At 31.6% G+C, this 10022-nt stretch overlaps 1 pseudogene; it reads left to right on the forward strand.

Moving 5' to 3' along the window:
• The first annotated feature begins 657 nt into the window (after positions 1-657).
• On the forward strand, positions 658-8459 carry LOC107958546 (peroxisome biogenesis protein 22-like; annotated as a pseudogene).
• Positions 8460-10022: the final 1563 nt, after the last annotated feature.

The raw sequence follows: 10022 nt of genomic DNA on the forward strand, positions 1-10022 counted from the left end.
TGATACTTTTATAATTTTAACTGCTATGATTGGGAGTATTAATGAAATCTCTAGACTTGGACTGTTTGGTTTAAAATTTGGGATTTTGAACTACTGTTTATAAATTCCAAAACTATAACTTTGTTTGTTTTTAGCTTCTGCGTATTAAGAAATGTTTTCAAACAAATTAACCAATATATGTTTATCGATGTTTAGTAAAATGTGGTAACTGGAACAGTTTTTGGGTAAACACGGTTTTAAATACATTCTCCTGTGACTTCGCCAGATTCGGTCATAAAGTCTAGGCCAGGTTTGGGGTGTTACACTTTTAGTCTTCGTGGGAACGATATCTTTGCTCACCGTTGCTATATTATTAATTAATAAGTGCACTTGCCTTAGTCGAATTTTTAGTTAGCTTTGATGCATTACTAATTTTCCTTTTTTTTTGTTTGGAAGTAATATTCATATATGTACTAATCATGCACCTGTAATAGTTATTAACTTGATGCTGATAAAGGGTTAAGTTTACTTGTAAATGGGATTCTTTGGAAGAGTATTGCTACTGTTTCTTAATGTGGTATTTTATACTTGTATTGTTTTATGAAACCGTTAGTGCCTTTTTTTTTCTGGAATTCCTAACACTAGAGCTTTGTTGACTTAATTTAGGTAGCACGTTGATTGCTTAGAGTGATTCTAGAGGAAAGCAGTCCGGAGGAGCTGCAAGTAGGGAATCTCTTCTATGTGGGCTTTATATTTGTAACTATCATTTACAAATAATTAATTTAATTTTTTCATTCTGGATAGAAATAAGCTACTATTAGGTCATTTTTGTTAGATGTGCTATTTGAGATTACAAAATATTGTGATCTTTATCTCATTGAGAAGGTTATTGATGATGAAAGCGAAGTGAGTTTAAAACTCATTCTATAGTACTAATGCATGCTTATCTGTCAATCCTATAGTTTTTCCTTATTGCATGTAAAAGTACTTCTTTATCATGTGTTTTCCCTTATGATTGACATTATAAGTGTTTTCCTGAAGAAAAATATTCTTTTGGCCATGGAAAATGCAGGGATTTTCACCTCAAATGATTTAGTAAAGGATAAAGTAACTAATTTTGAAATTGTGTGATTGTACGCAATTTTTCCTACATATCTCAAATTGAATTGATACTCCATTCAGGAACATTATATCTGGACTGTGAAATATGATGCTTTCTATAAAATATTAGAATGTAAATTGGTTCAATTATCCTTTCATTTCTAATGTCAGAATATCGATATTCTGTCCTCTTATTTTATTCATATATTTCCTACTTACTTTACCTAAAATGAATGTGCAAGTTCTATTTTGCAGCATAGAGAATGGACGGGCATAATTTGTGTTAGAGATGTGACCCAAATTTATGATAAAACAAAATACAAGTGATAAAATACAAGTGTGCAAGAGAAGTTCGAATAGAAGTATACTTCCTCTGTTTAATGTTGATTTGAATAAGATGTCTTAACCATATTGTATTACTTCTATTTTATTTTGATTAGAATATGGTTCTACACACCTATAAATAGACATAGTCTACTCCTCTTGTAATCATTCGAATTTGACTAGTGAATTATCTTCTCATCTGCACGTGGTTCTTTCTCGAAAGGTTTTTCACGTAACAATTTGTTTGTTCTTTATTTTCCTTTGGGATACATTGTCATTAATAACATTCTCTTTTTTCACAAATTGGTATCAGAGCTTTTTGGGTTGCTTATCTCAATCACAGTAATGGCATTGTTAAAGTATAAAATTTTGTTGTTGGATCACAACACCATATTCATGTTATGGTAGATTAAAATAGAGACAGTTCTTGCGCAAATGGATCTGGAGGATGCCTACTAAGTATAGATAACATGCCTTCGACATTGATGGATGAAGAGAAGAAGCATTGGGATCGAAAGGTTTTAACGCAATTACATCTACATTTTTCTAACGAAATTTTGTAGAATATGATGAATGAGAAGAACACCGCTGCATCATGGAAGAGGTTAGAGCAGTTATGTATATCGAAAACTCTAACCAGCAAGCTGCATATGAAGTAGCGTCTTTATGCTCATCGTTTGGAGGAAAGTGCGTCTGTGTACAAACAATTAACAGTGTTTAAAGAAATTCTCTCGAACTTTGAGGCCATAAAAGTTCAGTATGATAAAGAAGATCTAGGGCTGATTTTACTTTGTTCGTTGCCCTTGCCTTATTCAACCTTTAGAGACACGATTTTTTATAGCTGCGAGTCTCTTACAATTGATGAGGTTTATGATTCATTGACCTCGTATGATAAGATTAAGCATCTTGTAGTTAAACAGGGCTCTCAAGGAGAAGGTCTCATTGTTCATAAAAGAAAAGATTGGAATATTGATAATGATCGTAGAAAGACACAGGAATGGAATCTTTATGGTAAATCTAAAGGAAGTCGAAGTCTTCGAACAGAGGTAAAACTTGTAACTTCTATAAGAAGAAGTGGGCACATTAAATCTGAGTATTTTAAGCTGCAAAACAAGATCAAAAGGGAGGCTACGAATCAAAAGAGCAAACAACCAGAAAAATCTAGTGAATCTAATGTTGTAGAATATTACAACAATTAAAGTGTTGGAACGATTAAAGTTAAGATGTTTGACGGAGTTGTTAGAACACTTAGTGACGTGTGACATGTTCCAAAATTGAAGATAAATTTGATTTTATTGAGTACTTTTGATTCAAAAGAGTACAAATACACAGCTGAAAGTGGGGTTTTGAAGATTTCCAAAGGTTCCATCGTTGTAATGAAAGGGCATAGAAAGATTGCCAAGTTATATTGCAGGGTTCTAAGGTTATTGGTGATGTAGCTGTCACTTAGTCTTCAATGTCAGATGATGATATTATTAGACTTTGGCATATACGCCTAGGGTATATAAGTGAGAATGGCATGGCATAATTGAGCAAAAGAGAACTTCTTGATGGACAAAGAATTTGCAAACTGAAGTTCTGTGAGCACTATGTTTTTAGGAAGCAAAAGAGAGTTCAATTCACCAAAGGAATCCATAACATGAAAGGAACATTGGAGTGTATTCATTTTGATTTGTGAGGGCCATCTAGAGTGCCTTCAAGAGGTGGAACTAATTATATGCTAGCACTTATTGATGATTTTTTCAGAAAAGTTTGGACTTTTTTCTTGAAGCAGAAAAATGATGTGTTTTTCGCATTTAAGTCTTCGAAAACTATGATTCAAAAACATATGGGAAAACAAATAAAACACCTTCACACAAAAAATGGCTTAGAGTTCTGTTTTGATCAGTTTAATAAACTGTGCAAGTCAGAAGGGATCGTGAGACACTTGACAGTTTTTCATATTCCACAGCAAAATGGTGTTCTAGAACGAATAAACAGAATGATCATGGAGAAGGCTTGATGTATGTTGTCGAACGCCAACTCACCAAAGTTGTTTTGGGCCGAAGCAGTTTCTACTGCATATTTTTTGATCAATCGAACTCTATCCGTTTCCATTGAGAAAAAGACTCCACAAAAGGTATGGTCTCGTAATCCTGCTAATTATTCTGATTTAAAGATCTTTGGGTGTTCTGCATATACTCATGCTGATAATGGAAAATTGAAACTGAGATCCATTAAATTTGTTCTCCTCGGTTATAAAGATGGTGTAAAAGGGTATAAGTTATGGTGTCCTGAAAATAAAAAAGTTGTGATTAGCAAAGATGTTGTTTTTGATGAAACTGCTATGTTACCTAACTTATCTCTTAAAGACTTGTAACACCCTAAAACCTGGCCTAAAAGTTTAGATCGAATCTCGAAGGTTACATTGATCACCGAAGTGATCGGAAACAAAAACTTTAATTTAACACAAGAAAACCTTTTTTGTTCATTATGTTCGAAACATTATTAAACCAGCATGAAACATTCAGAAATAAATCCACAGTTTTTAAAGTTCAGTCCACAGTTTGTATAATCGTCTTACAAACCGACTTAAAGTTTATCGTATAAAACTTGTGAAATTTTACTTAAATCGAATTAAACCATATTTGTCTTAGAACTCTAGTATGTCGAGTCTAGCTCTAAACACAGAGAGTACCTAAAAGGAAAGACACTACAGAGATGAGCTACGTGAGCTCAGTGTGAGTTCGAAACATGAACAGACGACAACAAATGGACTGACACAATAAATACTTCAGACAAGCATGTGCATAAAAATATCACTTATGAAAGTCTCAATCGGTATATCACATGCAATATCAACCACGAAAATGGTTTTCAGTCTTGTGCAATCATTAGGTCATATTACATGACATTAACTATATTGTCAAGAACTAGAAGTTCATGCAAACAGACAGAATGTCCTGACAAACAAACTTACATTCAGATGCGAACAGATGCAAAGTCAAAATCCAAACCCATCAACCAAACACCACTTCGTCCATCCATCACACCACATAAGGGTTATGGTAGGCTCGTCCACCATGCACACCACATAGAACCATAATAGGTTCATCCACCCAACACACCACAACATGGAACTATGCCACTTGAGTAACTTTATACAGCTAAGCTGATATATGTATAGGATAGTGTGATAAACCACTGTACAAAAGTATCATAGTTAAAACTGCTAAGTCTATCTTCCTTCTCTTCATAACTAGATCCCAAAATTTTCATGCTATGCAACAATGTACACATCATTGAGATATTATACAAAAACGGACATTAGTATTTTTAGTTGAATAAATTCAGGTTTAATCACACTTGTATTCAAATATTCAGTTACAACAACAATAATAAACTCATACTTATTCATCACATAAACGAGCAATAAAATTAAAGCCCATAAATGTACATATATATACGAATCAAACTAAATCGAGTCCCAAACACACTTACCGAGGCTTGACCTAGGGTCGGATTATGCAAAAACATAAAACAGACAATTTGTGACCCAAAACAAAAAATTTTGCAAAATAGGGCCACATAGCCGTGTGCCCCGGCCATGTGGATGTGCCCAGGCCGTGTGGGGGGTCTGCACGCCCATGTAAAGGCCACACACGCCCATGCACACACCTGTGTGAGCAGCCCGTGTAACTCACTGTCCAAAAATGCCAAAAATAAATAGCAGGGGCGACATGCCCGTGTAGAGATTCACACGTCTGTACGGGTCACATGCCCGTGTGGTCAGGCTATGTGGCACCAAAATTTGCCAAAAACCCTAATTCCCAATTTCACATAGCTGTGTGAGCCACCCATGTAGGGTACACACCTGTGTGGCAACCCATGTGGTAATGAAACCACATCGAAATAGCTCGAAATTCATGCTTTTGATGCTGAAACGATCCTCAACCATTGGTAATCCAGAAATATATCGAAATATGCAGAATATCATGCAATCCATCAATAACTCAACACTTAAAATTAATAGTTTCGAAAACACACCTTAGATCGGAATTGCAAACAATAAGGATTAACCGTTTCGCCTCCACAAGACTATTCTGACTCACATCCGATAACACGAAACACACAAGATTAATCTCCTTTAACAGTTCCATAAAACAGAAGAAGAAACGAAATAAAAATGAAAAGAACAGAAAAAGATTAATAATGGAGAAGAAAAAGAAAAGTAAAAGAAAATAAAGAACGTGAAAACTTCTTTTCTATGTTAACATTAACTTCCCCTTTAAAAACAAAATAAAATAACATAAAAACAAATAAATATCAAAAACACTCACAGGGATTCGAACACGAGACCCAGAGATACACTAACACACCAGCAGGCCCATTCTGACTTTAAAACGTGAAATTGAACCCAAATGTTCAACATACTCACTGACCTTAACTACAAACATCAAAACTTCTAACCCCAGATTCCGGGATGTTACAAGACTCTTTCAATAAAGAACAACAAAAGTAGGTGGAGCATCAGATTAATCCAAAATCCACAACAAAGTCGACTCCTCAAGCCAGTATAGAAATTTAAAACAGAGTTTCTTCTGCACCACAATACTATATTGCCAAAATCAAAACTAGAAGAGAGATTAAACCTCTAAAGTGGTATACCGAGGTTAATCTAGTTGCTTATGCTTTAAATGTGGCTAAAAATATAGATGCAAATCAAGAGTTATCTACTTATTCTGAGGCGGTTAGTTATGAAGACTCAGAAAAGTGGATGTTTACTATGTAAGAGGAGATGGAATCATTCCACACAAAAAGAACATGGGATCTTGTGAAACTTCCTAAAGGAAAAAGGGTTGTTCGTTGTAAATGGGTGTTTAAAAAGAAAGAATAGAATCTAGGAGTTGAAGAACCCAGATATAAAATAAGGCTTGTTGCAAAGGGTTACAGTTAAATTCTAGGAGTGGGCTTCACAGATGTGTTCTCCTCGGCTGTGAGGCATAGTTCGATTCGAGCTTTGCTTGGTATTGTGGCCGTGCATGATTTGGAGGTTAAGTAATTAGATGTAAAAACTGCATTTTTGCATGGAGAACTTGATGAGAATATTTATATGCAACAGCCAGAGTGTTTTATAGTCTTAGAAAAAGAAGACTATGCTTGCTTACTGAAAATGTCTCTTTATGGTTTGAAACAGTCACCAAGACAATGGTACAAGAGGTTTGATTCCTTTATAACTTCTCATGATCTCAAAAGAAGCAGCTTTAACAGTTGTGTTTACTTGAAGAAAAATAGTTATGGTTCTTTTGTGTATCTACTCCTCTATGTTGATGATATGTTGATAGCAGCGAAAGATAAAGGAGAGATAAGAAAGGTCAAAGTGCAGCTTAGTGAAGAATTTGATATGAAATATTTGGGACCAGCAAAAAAGATACTTGGTATGGAGATTCTCAGATATAGAAAAGCAAGTAAATTGTATCTAATTTAGAAGGGGTACATTGAAAAAGTTCTTTGCAGGTTCAATATGCAAAGTGCTAAGCCTGTTAGTACTCCTTTAGCAGCTCATTTCAAACTTTCATAGGTTTTGCTCCATAACCAGATGATGAGATTGAGCACATGTCACATGTTCCATATTCTAGTGTAGTGGGATCTCTTATGTATGCTATGGTTTGTTCACATCCAGATTTATCATATGCAGTCAGTGCATTTAGCAGATACATGATGAATCCCAGTAAAGAACACTGAAAAGCAGTTTAGTGGATTTGAAGATACGTACAAGGTACTACTAATGTTTGCTTACTGTTTGGAAGAACTAAATATGGAGTTATTGGGTATGTTGATGCTGATTTTGCTGGAAACTTTGATAGAAGAAGATCTCTCACGGGTTATGCCTTTACAATCGAAGGTTGTACAATCAGTTGGAAAGTCACTTTGCAAACTACAGTCGCTTTATCTACCACTGAAGCTGAGTACATGGCGATTACTGAGGCTTGTAAAGAAGCTATTTAGTTGAAGAGACCTTTAGTGAACTCAATGAAGACCTTCATATCAATATAGTATTTTGTGACAGTTAAAGTGTCATCTTCCTTAAAAAAGATCATATGTTTTATGAGAGAACAAAGTACATTGATGTTCAGAATCATTTTGTTCGTGATATTATTACTTGTGGTGATATTATTGTGAGAAAAATTAGTACTCATGAAAATCCTGTAGATAAAATGATTAAGTTACTTCCCATAACTAATTTTGAGCATTGCTTAGACTTGGTTGGTTTCATTGTTGAAGTTAAACCCTTAAGGAGTTTTATGGAAGAGGTAGAGAACTTGTTCATTGAGAGTTCGCGATGAAAAACTTGTTTGTTGAAGAATTCGTGTCAAGGTGGAGATTTTTAGAGATGTGACCCAAATTTATGATAAAATAAAATATAAGTGGTAAAATACAAGTGTGCAAGAGAAGTTCGATTAGAAGTATACTTCCTCTGTTTAATGTTGATTTGAATAACGTATTTTAACCTTACTGCATTACTTATATTTTATTTTGATTAGAATATGGTTTTACACACCTATAAATAGACATAGTGTAATCATTTGAATTTGACATAGTGAATTATCTTCTTCACTGCCTGTGGTTTTTTCTCGAAAGGGTTTTCACGTAAAAATCTATGTGTTATTTTCTTTCTTTCTTTTTCTTTGGGATACATTGTCACTACCAACGTTCTATTTTTCACAATTTGTTCGGCAACTAGAACAGGATTGGCATATTGACACAAATCCGAAAATACTTTCTCAATTAGCTGTAAAACTTCACTACTTGTCATAATCTCTAGATAGCTCTATCACAACAACACTTAAAAACGTTCTGATATTAGATTCTAAAGTCGTATGTTGTCACAATGCTTATTTTCTTCAGATATTAGAATCTAAGCCATAATCTCGTCCCAATGCTTATGATTTTAATATTTTTTTTTGTTTGCAGAGGTTCATCAAATATCAACTCCATGTTTCTGCCAACAAACTTGAATGGCAGCTAATGTCTTCAGTACTTCATCCTTGGAACACTTCTTCGGCTGCATTTAATAGAGTGATAAAATTATGCAAATATTATGTTTTAAACTTACTTAAAAAATTAAAAATTAAATTCTTTCTTTGTTATCATTTAAAATCTAAATACAAAATCATTAGCATTGTTAATGTTTTCGGTAAAAAAATTAACATAAAATATCATTGAATATGGTCCGAAATCTTTGTCAAAACATCAATTGTGTTAATGATTGAATGCAGTTTGAATCTAGTTTTATTCAGGTCGAAATGTTAATCAGGATAATATTGTTTATTTTTTTGCAAATAATTTTCATTATTCAAAACAAATTTGTAACTTCTACAATGCATCTTTACCCTTATGGGTGGTTTACATTTTAAATCATTGAATTTAATTTCATTAAATTACACTTTTGAATTTCTATTAGTAATTACGTCACCTATGTTGATTTCATTAACTAAATGCCTACACAACTTGCATAAAATCAACCAAGTTTATTTTATTTAAAAAAGAAGTTAAATATGCATGTCAAGGCTATTTTTATATTATAATAATTTAACCGAATTAGGATAAGGATATCTGATTTAATTTGTACAGAAATTTAATGATATAATTCGATGAAATTAAAAATTTGTGATAGTGATATAATTTGGTGAAATTAAAAATTTCTTATTTGTATAAAGGTTGATATTAGTTACAGTGATATTAAGGGTTTGTTTGTTTCACTAAAAATGATTTTCTTGGAAAAATTAATATTTTTTGGTGTTTGGATGAATCTGTATAAAATATTTTCTATTATTTGATAGATTTCTTAAAAATATTTCATAAAAACTATTTTCAATGAAAAAAATATATATGTGAGATTTTCTTATCTTTTATTTTTTAATTGATTTTATTTTATATCTATAAATTTATATTTTAAATTGTTTTTACATATATTAAAAATATTTTGTTAAATTAAGGTTCACTATAACGTCATTTTTTAGTCACGTGACTATTATGTGAGTATTTTTTTATTTAAAAATTTGACATCAATAAAATTGATAAAAATTTAACAATGTCAATAATTGGACATGATTTTCAAATTTAAAAAGTAGAATGACTAAATTCTTAAAAATAAAAATAAAGAAACTAAATTACAAATTTGTGAAAAATACATAGACTTATGACATATTTTAACTTTTATATTACAAAATATTTGTTATTAATATATTTATAATTGTAATAAATATTTATTATTAAAATATTAGTATTGAATATTTTCAATAATATGTGAAGAATATTATTTAAAATTATTATTTTTAAAATTTATTGTTAAAATAAAATTAAAATATTAAATAATTTATTAAAAAAATTAATTATATTAATATTATAATTTATTATATAAATAAATGTAAATAATTAAATATATATATATTTAATAATATTAAAAATTATAATATTTTTATTAATATTTTAATAATTTTAAATATTTTAAAAAATAAAAAAATTATTACAAAGATTGATTTAAGTTAATTTTTATATAAAAATAAAATTATTTATAGTGGAAATTCTTTTCGGAAAATGACTTAAAACTTTTTAAAAATGAAAGTCATTTTACA

The sequence above is a fragment of the Gossypium hirsutum genome, chromosome A13, assembly GCF_007990345.1.
Source record: "Gossypium hirsutum isolate 1008001.06 chromosome A13, Gossypium_hirsutum_v2.1, whole genome shotgun sequence".
Lineage (NCBI taxonomy): Eukaryota > Viridiplantae > Streptophyta > Magnoliopsida > Malvales > Malvaceae > Gossypium > Gossypium hirsutum.